Below are 13,187 nucleotides of genomic sequence, written 5' to 3'. Positions count from 1 at the left end.
GCTGCTCTGCAGTGATGTGAGACTCTCGTAGTAGTTGTCGCGGTTGGCCCGAGGCTAACCAACCATCAAGAGCAATTTCTTCATCAACGGTCATGCTCAATTGGCCGGAAAAGTTGCTGACTTTTACAATGTACAACAAGGTTTATCGGTCCATTCCAAAGTAATTTGATGCAAGCACAACACACGGTGTGAGTTGTCTCGTTTAAAGGTCTGTGAAGTAACTGCGACTATAACACAGGAGGGCCGAGGACATGCGGGAGCTATAAACACGTGGGAATAATAACAGCTGGACAGCGCAACATGAAGACATCTATAGAGGTTTCAAATAAAAGACACGGAATGGGAAGACCTTGAGCTTATTATCCAAGCTCATTTGTCTCTTATCTAGCCTATTGAATAAAATAGCTGAACATACTTTCATGACACGCATTCAGTCCCGCCCCCGTAAATAAACAAATCCACGGTTCTATATATTTTCAAAAACAGCTCGATAAATCCACCCACCCCGCTCTTCATGTCAACGGTTTGAAACAACCTGACTTGAGGACCTTGAACAGAGTGAGGCTGATGGATGAGGCTGACGGAGACCGAGGACCGGCCGGACAGTTGACCGACAGTTGTTGACCTCTCGGAGACTTCCTTTAGTTTTACACTTGTTGTTTGTTCCTACAAAGTCAAAGTAACAAGACATCGACAAGCGTGTGCTGTAGAGCCTCAGCACAACCTCCTTGTGACATATTGACAAATAATCCAATGAGGTCACCAAGCAAGTGTCAGAATCATGGTCTATCTCGGTAAAGCATACAAAATATCCTCGTATTTATTATCTACTGCGATATGTTCCAGCTCACCAATGAGGATATGAGCTTTAGGAAATGGATAGATGGAAATCGTTCAAATGAAAAGCTCCTAATAAACGTCAGCCAGAACATTTCCTTGGCATTATGTGCTGACCCGTGCATAACTCCCCCCCCCCCCCCCGACATTAGCCCATAATGTAGCGTTCGGCTCCTTTCACCGGGGTGGGATAAGGACCACGCTGGAGTGAACATCACATTGCTTTTAGGGAGTTAAAGAGCCTCCCATGGTCAGATAAAAGGTCTTGCCTCGTAAACATCCAAGGGGGGGGGGGGGGGGGGGTCGGATAGTGGACGTGAAGGGAGAGTCAAGCAGAAATACTGTGAATCTGAAATCCATTGGAATGCTTTCGTTTGGAGTGTGTCGTGCTAATGAGTTTAGCGCGGGTGTGAAAGCGTGCATGCTTTTCCGTCACGTAGAAGAGGACGGGAGCAGGACCTGGCGTCTGTTGAACGTGCCTGCGGATGCGAGCTGCGCCTCATGTCATTAGCACGCCAATTAGGAACTCGTCAGTTAACAGACCGCCAGCCCGCACAATACCTCAACCGACTCGTCCTCTTGCCTTTAAGAGTGGCAGACTGCCACCATTACAACCGGCAGCAAGTTGGAAGTGGAGGCAAAGGAGGGATTTGCGAGAGCGCATGTTCCCCGCCAGCCAATAACCTCGTTTTACTCTGACTGGAAGCCAACGCGAGACACTGCACACGGGCGTGCCTGACCTCCAATTTTCAGCTCTAAAAACTACGGAACCTCCAATGTTGAACAAATATCTAATCAACTTTAGAGCCAGTTTTCACCTTACGGGAAATTCTGGAAAGATATAAAACAGGAAGTAACGTTTCGGACATAATTGATACCTATTGTTGAATATTTCATTTGCAGAATGTTAGAGTGGTGGTCACTAACTTATTTTTGCAAGAACCACACGGGAGACAGAATGCCCTTTTTAAGCACTTGCAAATGGAGAGTCATTCGTCGCTGTGCGTACAGCGATGATCGAATGAGGTCTGACTTTGGATTCTTGCAAGAGAGTATTTATTGAGAGAAAGCAGGGTGGGGGTGACATTGGACATGTTTGGTGGTCACCTCAGCAACTGGTTAATCAGTGCGGAGGGTCCCAGCTCATTGTTTTACAAGGTCGTGGAAACAGAAACTAGTGGAGCATTTTAGATGACTAACTAAGCAAGAATGTTTCCACACCATTTGGAAAGTTTCAACAACTGAATGGTTAAACTTTTCAGAGTGAAGGAAAGGTAAAAGGTTTAAAGAAAGTTAATAATTCTAGTCTACATTCCAACATAATCATACGATTAAGATAATCTGTAAACCCTAACACAGAATCCTGTATATAAGATTAAAGATTAAAGTCCCAATGATCGTCACACACACACCTGGGTGTGGTGAAATTCGTCCTCTGCATTTAACCCATCCCCGTGTGATTTTAATCCATCCCCTGGGGGAGAGGGGAGCAGTGAGCAGCAGCGGTGCCGCGCTCGGGAATCAGTTGGTGATCTAACCCCCCAATTCCAACCCTTAATGCTGAGTGCCAAGCAGGGAGGCAATGGGTCCCATTTTTATAGTCTTTGGTATGACCCGGCCGGGGTTTGAACCCACAACCTTCCAGTCTCAGGGCGGACACTCTACCACTAGGCCACTGAGCTGGTCGTGCTGAGATTGTGACTAAGTGTTAAATGCCAAGCAAATGTTTCAAGTCAATCTCCAAGGCAACGGCGCTTCTACCGTCTGCTGCCGACGACAACGCAGAAGACAGAAATAGTGCTCAAAAAGTGCCCGGATGATCTTTCATCACGCGTCGGTGACGGTTAGCGTCGCTATTGAACGGCGTGGGAGAAATGATGGATAACCGCCGCATTAGCTCAGGGGGGCAATAAACCTAAGACGAGCGCGGTCCAACTAAACACAGACGGTGCTGTAAATAACAAATGTGAGTAGGTGGGTTGCAAAAGTAAATACATAACAAGCGTCCATTTGACCCGTAGCGCTCAGATACCACCCGGGGATTTTAAGAGGACCCCCAGGTGACCCCTGAACTGAAGTAAAAACAGCAAAACTTTTACAGGCGGAGACAGGGTTGGGGGGGTGATGGCGTCAGTCGACCCTTTAATTGGATGCAAGTGACATTTGCAGAGCAGCGTTTCGTAGCGCCAGTGTCAGCGCGGAGGCTGTCGCGAAGACGCGCCGCCGACTCAGGAGACGCCGCGTTCCTCCTCGGTACACAGTCACACTCGAGCGCACAAAAAAAAAAAACACGGGCGCACACACATAAACAAGTTTCATCTAATGGCCAACTTGTGGATCCAAATCAACATGTGTGAACCGCCTCCTGGATTGCAAAATCCTTCTTGACTGTGACACCGCTGTCACCAAAGCTAATGACTCAATTAAAACGAGTGTTAGATGATCTACTTCCAAAAAAATGATTTTTGAAGATAAAAAGTTCTTCTACAGATGGGAAATAATACAAACAAATTAGTTCCAGGCTCAAATTGTCTCTACCATCATAATCATTTCTAATTGTGCATATTTTTGATCACCTGCCATTCAATCATTATGAAATATATCATGCCTATTGTATATGGTTATGGTTATTGTCATCAAGCAACACTGTGTGACTTGTGTGAATGTGTGTGTGTGCAGCTGAGGCTGTATGATTAGATCAAGAGTGCACAGCAGCTGCAAGTGACACTTGGATCTAATAAAGCTCAGCGCAGAGGCTCAGTGTTTTCTTCAGGCACGCGGTGTAGCAGGGTGTGTATAATACCTTCTCTACCAACGCCAAATGTCGGCGCGCTGTGATCCCTCATCACCCCGAATAGCATTTTCAGCCATGGGGAAAAAGTGGAGTGGTAATAGTGACTTAAGTCATGGTCCAGCTGTTTTTTTTATTTCAAACAACCGCAATACCTCTGTTACTTCAAGCTAGCATACAATGGTAAACGCTATAGGCAGACAGGCTAACAATTAGCATCCACAGTGTGTGGCGGTGTTGTTATGATGGAAGCAGAGAATATTCAAACACAAACAACGAAGCAACACATGTAGACATACTATAACAACTGAGACGAATTTGCTTCGTCCTCTGCGAAGATCAACAAATATTACTGCCGTACCGACAAGTCAAGAGAATTTTTCTACTTTAGGTTTTCTATTGAGTTTGAATTTTTTTACAGTTATAGTTTTCACTTGCAACTAAACAACAGTTTAAATTTGCATTTGTGCAGCGATAAAAGCAAATATACTTCTTTCCACAATATCTATTTGTTTGGTGTCGAGTTTTTTTCCTGGCTCTGTGCTCTCAAGGACGCTTTGACATGGCAAATAGAGACATCGCCATTGTCCTCATTGCATCACCCCTCCTCCTCCCTCTCTCCCCACCCTTTGTTGTTGTCCTCTACTGATTATCAATACAACACCTCCAATACCAGCACGCCTCCTCGAAGCTACTTGCTTTTGACACTCGTAGACGGCGAATCATTTAGGATCAAAAGGAAGGCGGATGTGCTTCGGTGCCAACAACATACTGAAGATAACTGAAGATGGAGAAATTAGGACGTTTGAGATTAAAAAAAAAATGCTTATAGGCTTTTCCGTCACCAAAAAGCATTCCGCCACGGGCTCTGATGTTGTACTTTGAACTTTGGTGACACCATTTGGCTGGCAACCACTCTAACGTATACGCCGCCTCTTGCGCTAAGTCACCCGAGATAGACTTCATCTGACCCAAGTCCCTAATGAGGACAAGCACTTCACAAGATGGATTGACAGATTTGCTAGCATGGAGCGAGGCAGACAACGGCTGACAAACAGCATTTTTCTCACCCGCAAGATGGACGGACGGGAGGCTTCCTGACATTTACTCAAGGCGGAGTTGATCCCGAAAATTGACATGTCACGACGGCTTATTGTCACTCGTCGCAGGACTATTTTTAAGTCACATGCATCAATGATAGATTTTCAAAAGTTGGACGGAACAAGTCACAAGTTACGTTTGACAAAAACAATCATATAAAACAGCTAGAGCCTGAGCTAATGTAGCTTCATTTCCTGTAATAGCATATCAAATGGATACCTCCTGAAGAGGTATTCTCCTGCAGGTAGGGGTTGATCTGCACCCAGAGAAAAGTGCATCCTCTCCACAAGGCCCTGTGACATGGACAACTGCTGAAGGGCTGTCCCCAACAATCACATCTTCCCAAAGAAGGCCCAAGCCCGGGAAGTGAACAGCCACAAAGGGCAAGCGCCTAAAAATAATTACCAAGCCTGTAGAGATCCCCCCCGCCCGACCAGTACGGTAGCCATGAGTGATCATCATCAAGGCGTCGGGAGGAACTGGAATAAATATACCAGTGGGCTGATTTCAGAATGAAATAGACATCATGTTTCTCTGCAGCCATGGGTTGCTCCTCGGGAGAGTTGTTTTGAAGCCCTAACAACTAGAGGGGAGGAAAACTTGTGTGGGGGGGGAAAAAAAAACCTCATCTATTTCCCATGACACAATCTCTATAGCCGCCGCCCCCCCCAGTAGACACACACATCCCCTTCAATAACCTCCCGTCTGGTGTTTGCCAATGGACACTTATCATTGATGCGCACAACATCTTTTCCTGCATCGCCATCGATCCCCTTATTGAAACAAGCCTCATTTGCAGTCTCCTCTTTGACATTTTTTCTCGGCTCTCCTGTCTCTTCTTTTCCAAACTGTTGACAGGCTGTGCAGATTTTGGCAGTTTGCTGTTGCCCCCCCCCTCCCCTAATCCTTCGCCAGACTTGCCTCCTTCACAAATTTACACGGATTTTCGGAGAAGATGCAGTCAGGCGCCGCAAGGCTGCAGACGCGACGCCGGCGTGTGATATGCAGTTTCCAAACTGGTCGTTAAAAACAAAAGTCACGAGGGGGCGGGGGGGGACGCTTGCAGGTGCAGCAGCGGCAATTAAAACGACAAACATTGAGCGAAAATCGTTGCCACATCTTGAATATGTATGTCGGAAAATGTGGCAGAAAACATAAAGGGGTAGATCAATTGTACAAACTTCTATACGGCCCCTGAACCGATCAATAAGCAGCCGAGCTTGCATGCACCCGTGTTATTTAGACAGGAAGGGGCGCCGTGGAACGCAACACTGAAGGCGGAAAGGGAAGGGGTGGGGGGCGGGAACAAAAGAAAACACAAGGAGTAAAAGAAGCGGCAGTAAATGATAAGAATGCCCTTAGATCAGATATTCTTAAATGTCACCGAGCCGAAGTCTGTCTATAGTGCTGAGTGGAATCTAAAAAGAACCGATCACACCGCATTCAGTACGACGGACCCCCGGGTGCTTATTCCTTAACCATGACATTAAAGGCACTGTATAAGCCCCACTTCCCACTTGTCTTTGCATGTGTAAACCCGGATTCTTCTTTTCAGTTGTCGCATGTGGAATTCCCATTTTTCCAATGGTGTGTAACGCCCAGTCTCAGGTGTCACATGACTAACCGCCAGTCTTCACATGTACATCGTCCTCAATTTCTATCCTCGATTTTTGAGACTCTTCTATAAAAACATGGAATCTGTGAAGCGCATTAACTTTTTAAAGCAACACGCCACAGCGTTATGTATCGTCTTCTACATGAAAGCACGCTAGTCAAAGGGGCTACGGATGCATCGGAACTTCACAATCCTTTTTGTGTAAAATGGCGATCAAATATACAGTGAGAGAATGCATGCATCACATACGCCTTTCGATTTCGACAACTTTCTACCAAGGAGAAGCAGCCGATAAGGCGGTGTGTCGCTTTTATGAAGGCCTCTCACAACGGGTCTTAGTAGGAGATTTCGGCTTCACGCTTCCCTTGCCGCAGTCTCGCTAAATCGGCTTTCTGCGACCGCGGCGGTCATTAGCCTTGGCCTCCGGGTGGTAATCCCCTACTTTTCTGACTCTAATGGAGGCAGGAAGGGTAGAGGCGGTACTTCCGTGACGGATTTGGCCGCTGGCAGTCCAAAACAAAAAAGCCAAACCCAGGAACCAACACGTTAGGACTCATTTGGATTGGTCCAGATTAAGACACAATCCAGTTGGTATGCAAATTAAAAACCAAAGACAACCCATGTAGTATGGGTATGAAAGCAAGACAGCCGTCCAAGATGCTGAGAAAGGCAATAATCAATACCAGACGCTAATCCAATCTAAAGTAAATCAAATTCAACACATGGCTGCAATTTTATTTGCCGCCCAGTCTCCAGTTTATGAAACGTCCGGCATAACAATGGCGGGCTGCACACAAGGGGAGCGGTCGAGGTTCATTGCTTTGCTCTATCAAACCCAATTGCTTGAACTCGGGACGAGTGAGAGCAGAAAGGGAGCCATATGTCCCGGAGCTTCCCGCCGCCACGCTGTTTCTGAGCGCAGAGTGCAGTGCATCTGTCTTGCCAGCAGGAACCCGTATTTAGGAAGGATGAGTTAAGCGGCAGCGTGTTTGCATATGAATCGGAGACACGCTTAGGCGGACCGCGGAATGAAATTGAGTGGTCATGTGGGTAACTGGCAAGGCTGAACAACCCAAATTTCCGCATTGATTTGTATCGTAAAATATCTTTTGGTGTTCCGGTCTGGATTTTGCCGTGAGGTATTAGAATTAGCGGATTGCACACTGTAAACAAAAGTGGGCCACAAACGTGTCGAGCCAAGTGCTCCCGAGTGAGAGCGATTGTGTGAGGTTTTGATTTGTCTGTAGAATAATTTGATCTACGACGGTGCCGCTTTCATAACAGCTCCAGCCACATTTGGGAGAGTCGGGCTGATGGATGGCTGTGATATGCGGCCCAGTCGTATATTTCTCTGCGGAGCGTCTGGGCGCAAAGCAAGTTGACTAGACAACACAAGGACGCGGTTTTGTTCGGTTCCTCGCTCAGTTTGGGGTCCTTGCGAAGTTCAGTGTTATGCATAATATCGGTGTTGCGTCTCGGAAGAATCATTGCGGTCTCATCTGGAAGGTCACTCGAGTAACCGACGGGACGTTGTCACCCTGGCATACAAGCTAATTCGGTGGCAATAAATTCGACAAGACGTTTGGAAAGTCAGTATATTTCAAAACTATGTCTTGGAAGCCGAATTTAAACGCTCATTTGAAATCCTGGTCTGAAAGCCTAAATTTACATTTCCACTTAGCGATATCTTTAATTTATGCAATTTGCGAGATAATGAGGGTAAAAAAATGACTTGGTCACAGCGGCGGGGAAACAGAAGGAGGCAAACAGATGTCTTATTTATTGCCCAGAATTGGCATGTTTGGATGCTTATACAGCACTTTATTGATCGCAAAGACTCTGTTGTCTTCCTATTTTATTCATTATTATTTTGTTTCCATTGTTCTTAGCCGGCACATGGTATGTTTCCATCACATGGGCTCAGCGAAAGATATAATTCTTGCAGGCTTACAAGGAAGCTTTTGTTGGATCTACTGAATATCACCATCTTGACATTATTGAACACTGTGAAGGTTATCTTGAGCGAAGATAAATAAATTCACGGAAAAGGCTCCAGACAGACCAAGGACAGGAAGTGGCGGTAGGTGGAGGATTTGGGTGACATGATTTGACCCGTCATCAATTTTAGGACTCGTCACGACTTTGACTTGCCTGACATACATTTTCGGCACATTGATTTTGTAATTTTAAAAAGAACATCTGCTTTAACGGGAACTCGATTTGACTTGCTTAATTTTTCGCGACCCGACGGTGACCGCACTCGATCAATCGGCCGTATCGGCCCTGGGGGCTTCCGATTAATCAATCAGTTAAATACCCTCGCAAATCCACACAAGAGGAATCAATGAATCCCACCACCAAACATCTGATCGGAAAAGGCATCCGGGATACTTTCGGTGCTCCCGGGAGGAAAATGGAGCTCGGGTGGGATGTGTTTCAATGTGCGTCTCACTGAATATTCATGCCGAGGAGCCTGCTACGATGGAGGTGTTCAGTTATTCATTATGCTTCTGCAAAAAGAAACACACCCACTGCGATGGAATATTAATAGTTGCCATTAATAAAATATCCCCCCCCCTTAGCCCCACTGGATTAAGTCGACTTTCTTGACCATTACTCTAACAGGCATGTGACATCAGACGGCAGAAGAAAGTCAAAAAAGCTGGCGTTGTGTATTGCTGCATAAAAAAATTAATAAATAAAACTGCGCTTCATTTTGGTGGGAAATTTTGCAAACTAGTTGAATAAGTGCAATGGAACTCTGTAAGCGTGTACTCGGGAAGGTTGAATGTTTAATTTAGAGCCGGCTGAAAGTAAGCTGACATTTCGCCTATTGTTAGCCGAGATGAGTACACGGGACATCGTCTGGCGGGAAAAAAATAAAATAAAATGGAAATCAAGGCTGTAAAAAATTTACCCGATTTCCTCGTGTTGGTGAAACGCAACTTCAATACAGTAGACGACCCCCAGGGCCCCGTCGGCCACTGTACGCTCACCTTTGATTCACCTCGAGGATGTTGTTGTGATGCCGTCATCTTCAGCAAGCGAGAGCGAGGGAGATGGAAAAAATAAATGAGCCATCCCGCCTTTGTCCTGACTCGTTCGCGACTGAGCAATCCCTTCACTCAACCGTATCTGTGGCCTCGGCTTTAATATGCAACAGCTAGCTAACAAGGCGCCTTTTTCTTTTTTTTGGGGACTGCGGAGGACAGTTTTTGTTTTCTACTTGATACTCTAGTTTTGTTTTAAATATATTTCCCGGTGCCTTTGAATAGAGCCCTACCGTGTTCATTATGGACATGATAAGACTCTATCATCGACATTGTAGTTCCAAGTTCATATTAGCCATGTAAGCTAGTACATCTGTTTTTGTTGACACACTTTCATCTGACAGTTTTCAAGTTGAATAAATACAAGCAAACAGAGCGGGACACGCGGCGATGGCGACAGCGGTCACCCGGGGCGCCGCAAAACAGGCCGCTTGGAAGTAAGAGGGGAGTGGAAAAAGCCAGAGAAGAAGGTCAAGTACCTGCCACTTCTGTCAAACATGTCTCCGAGCAGCTGTCCTGCAGGGTGGCAGACCGCTTTCAAGGCTTTTTCATTTCAGAGGTGGCGGCTGATGTTTTTTCCCCTCATAAAAGCGTGCCTCTGCTCGTAACTTCGGGAATTATCTTGGTCTCTGAAAGGGCAAAAGATATTTTTAATGTGGGCAGAGTGGCTCATGTGAAAACAGAGGTCTTACCCTCACAGTGCAAGAACCCGCGTCTTCAATGTTTATGTACTCCAATTTTTGCAGACATGGAGAAATCTGCAATCTTGCTCACTTTTAGAAGTGATGAAAACATTTTGGCTCGATCACCGGAATCTGTAGTACTTCTCCAACTCTGATGCAAGTCTTACATTGTGAGTGTGCAAAAGGCTTGACTATCAGCAGGCTCACAGGCCCCACCTGGGGGTAGCGTGACTGCGCTCGACACGAAATCGCATCGCTGGATCAGAAACAGACAGAGCGGAGACTTCCTGACAGAGGAAGATGGGAACACAATGAACTCAAATGGTCACAGACTTTCTCCAAGACAATTGGCTCTCGGAAATAGGATCCGTCATTTCCCGCCCCAAGCCCAAGGGGGTAGGCGGAGCGGACCTTTGCTCCAGGGACGAATTTCCGCCGGCTTTGCGTCGGGGCCACGTGTTATCGGAGTAGAGTTTCACATCGGGTCGTTCTTAGAGGTGGCTCCAGATTTTGATCCCGGACCCCAGCGCCATTTTCCCCTCCCTCGATGGTTTCGGAGGACATATGGTTGGAGCCAGCGGCACCTGGCAGCGCCTTCAAACCAGAATGCGGATCGAGATTGTCGGCAACAGGGGCTGGGCGTGAGAAGAAAGGCTACGGGTATCTCCAAAGGATGGTGAGGAATTCACAGGCTTGGAGGCAATGGCATCTTGGATTATTTTCAGACACATTTAGACATCTCAGAGAAATAACGACTAAGCACCATTGATAAAATATCGGGCAAAATCGTCAGCCCTTTGAAAAATGTTCTCTAGAAAATCTCCAATGATGTCGTCACAAAAAAATAATACCAAGACCCGACGAGCCATCCTCGTAAATGTTCAGGCCATCTGTCTCTTCTAATCAAACTCTTAAACATACTTTTTCCTCAATGTTGTGATCTATTGCTTCATCCTCAAAGGTTAAACAAGACGGCAGCTATCATCCCCCCCTCCGGCTCGGTCGAGCAAACCGCGATGGCTCTCGACCGCGACGGATCGATACGCACAAAGTTTTGGAACGATTTACTCTTCTCCACTGATGCTGCACTAAGTGGCCTTTATTAGAAGGGTCTCCATCATCATGTTTCAATTTAGCCCGCTTCCAGTCTAACAGGTTCGGGTTGTCAATACGCCGTGACTGCATATAAAGCCTTGGCGGCGAGGGAGGCGGGATAAAATTGATGATCAATATACACACTCATAAATGTGCAGACAATATCCCCTCTTCTGCCATGCATCATCAGCATCATAGCCCGCTGTTTAAAATAGATTACAGTGTGTACGTGTCACAAGTGATGGATCGCGGTGGATCGGATCCATATTTGCACCAAGCGTTCGCTAATGAGCTAGGAGTGCGAGAAGAAATAGATAAACAGTAAGTCTGACAGTCCCAGCCCGTTCGCGTGATGTTCTTAAGGTGGATTGCAGAACCGCAAGGTGTTTTAAGGCCTAACACATATCCTCTTAGGTGGGATTATTTATAGTTGGTTACAGCAGAGGAGAAAAAAAAGAAAATAAATAATGAAAAATAATTCAAATAACTCATAATTAATAATAAAATAAATAGTAATATTTTTAGGCAAAAGCCTGTGTGATGTCAAAACAGGAAGTTAACAATCAGACCAGATTTTTGGGAGAGCGGGGTCTAACTCAGAGCCTCGGGCACACACTTTATTTGTTTTGACATGGCAAAATAAATAAATATAAAAAAAATAATAATTAATTAATAAAAAAAAATACAATGAGTACAATGAGTGTGTTTTGGTTGCCATGACGCACTCATAGTGTCGATCAGATTTTTTCCCCCAATCATTGTTAAGAGGAAATGCATTTAATTGTTTCCACTTAATTGCATCCCACAGGTTCCTGACCGTAAGCTTCTTTGTGATCCTTTGTAGGATGTTGTATCCCTGAGCCCCCCACCACCCCCACCTCCAAAAAAAAAGTGGTCGGAAGCTCTTCTGTATCCCTCATTCGGGTGCTGCAAAACGCTTCACTTGTCACCGCAGAGCTCCTTTAATAAACGCCGCAAAGAAAAATGCCTGGCTTTGAGTGGCAGAGTGTGACTGTTTCAAACCGTCGGGATTCCGCCGTAATCCTACCCAAAGAGCGAGCGTAGCCCGACTTTAAAGTTGCAAGAGGGGGGTGGGGGGACAAAGAGCAGAGAGGGGCAGAGTCCTGGGAAGCCATGCGGGCAATTGCTTGAGAAGGAATGACACCAGGGCTTTCTAACTTTGAAACGGAGGGACGCATGTTTTTAGCTCAGGACCTCTTCAAATAGAGCAAAATGTGGGTTAGATCTTCTGAGGAGGTGTGACACTTTGATGTGCCTAATGGGAAGCTGTACGAGTTGAAACAGGAAGTCGACAATAAGAGTAAGTTGCCACAACACTGGCTTGTTTCCTGATCATTCTCTCAATAATATTGGACAACAGCAATTTAATTTTATAATTTCTATTTCACCCCCCCGTAACTGCTAACTTCCCGTCTAACTTTCCCTTTTGTCTTCGTCTCCCCGTCAGCTGACAGCAGCGTTTGCGCTTCCACTGGAGACCTCTCGCCTGCTCACCGGATCCAAGTTGCCATGGAAAAGCCCTGAAAATGGGGCGAAAAACATTTGGGGGAGGGGGCGTCTGGAGGGAGGCGGCGAGCTTCTCAGGCCCGACCTGTCAAACCATCAAGATCTTTTGATGGCTGAGTGAAAAGGCGCGGCACTAGCCGCAAAAAGAAATACTGGGGAGGAGGAAACTAATCTGCTAGAGTCGAGATTTAAAAGTTTGCCATAAAATGCCAAGATCAAATAGCCAGACAGTGACTCGTTGATATATAATCGGAGAAAAATCGTCACGTCCGCCAGTGCGACAATCAACTGTCTATAATCGAGGCGTTAATTACCTCGGGAGAGCCGTTTGGATGATTAATGCCGGTCAGCGCTAGCGCGATTAAAGACGAGCTGGCACCGAAAAGCTGATGTATTAACGCGACAAATCAAAGTGCAATCGTTACAATCACAAGCGGCTGCAGTCTCCGACGAGTGATTGATGAAACAAAACGATGATACAGAAACGA

General features: G+C 46.0%; 1 long non-coding RNA gene across 4 annotated transcripts in view; it reads right to left on the bottom strand.

The window, feature by feature from the left end:
• Positions 1 to 13,187, bottom strand: part of LOC119125332 — a 74,383-nt gene that overhangs the window by 47,301 nt on the left and 13,895 nt on the right. For all 4 annotated transcript variants that reach the window (XR_005098462.1, XR_005098463.1, XR_005098464.1 and 1 more), the window contains exon 3: positions 9,874 to 10,023. This is a non-coding gene — a long non-coding RNA (uncharacterized LOC119125332). The remainder of the gene's footprint in view (positions 1 to 9,873; positions 10,024 to 13,187) is intronic.

The sequence above is a fragment of the Syngnathus acus genome, chromosome 8, assembly GCF_901709675.1.
Source record: "Syngnathus acus chromosome 8, fSynAcu1.2, whole genome shotgun sequence".
In the NCBI taxonomy this organism is placed as follows: Eukaryota; Metazoa; Chordata; class Actinopteri; order Syngnathiformes; family Syngnathidae; genus Syngnathus; species Syngnathus acus.
This window is presented reverse-complemented; position numbering and strand designations above follow the sequence as displayed.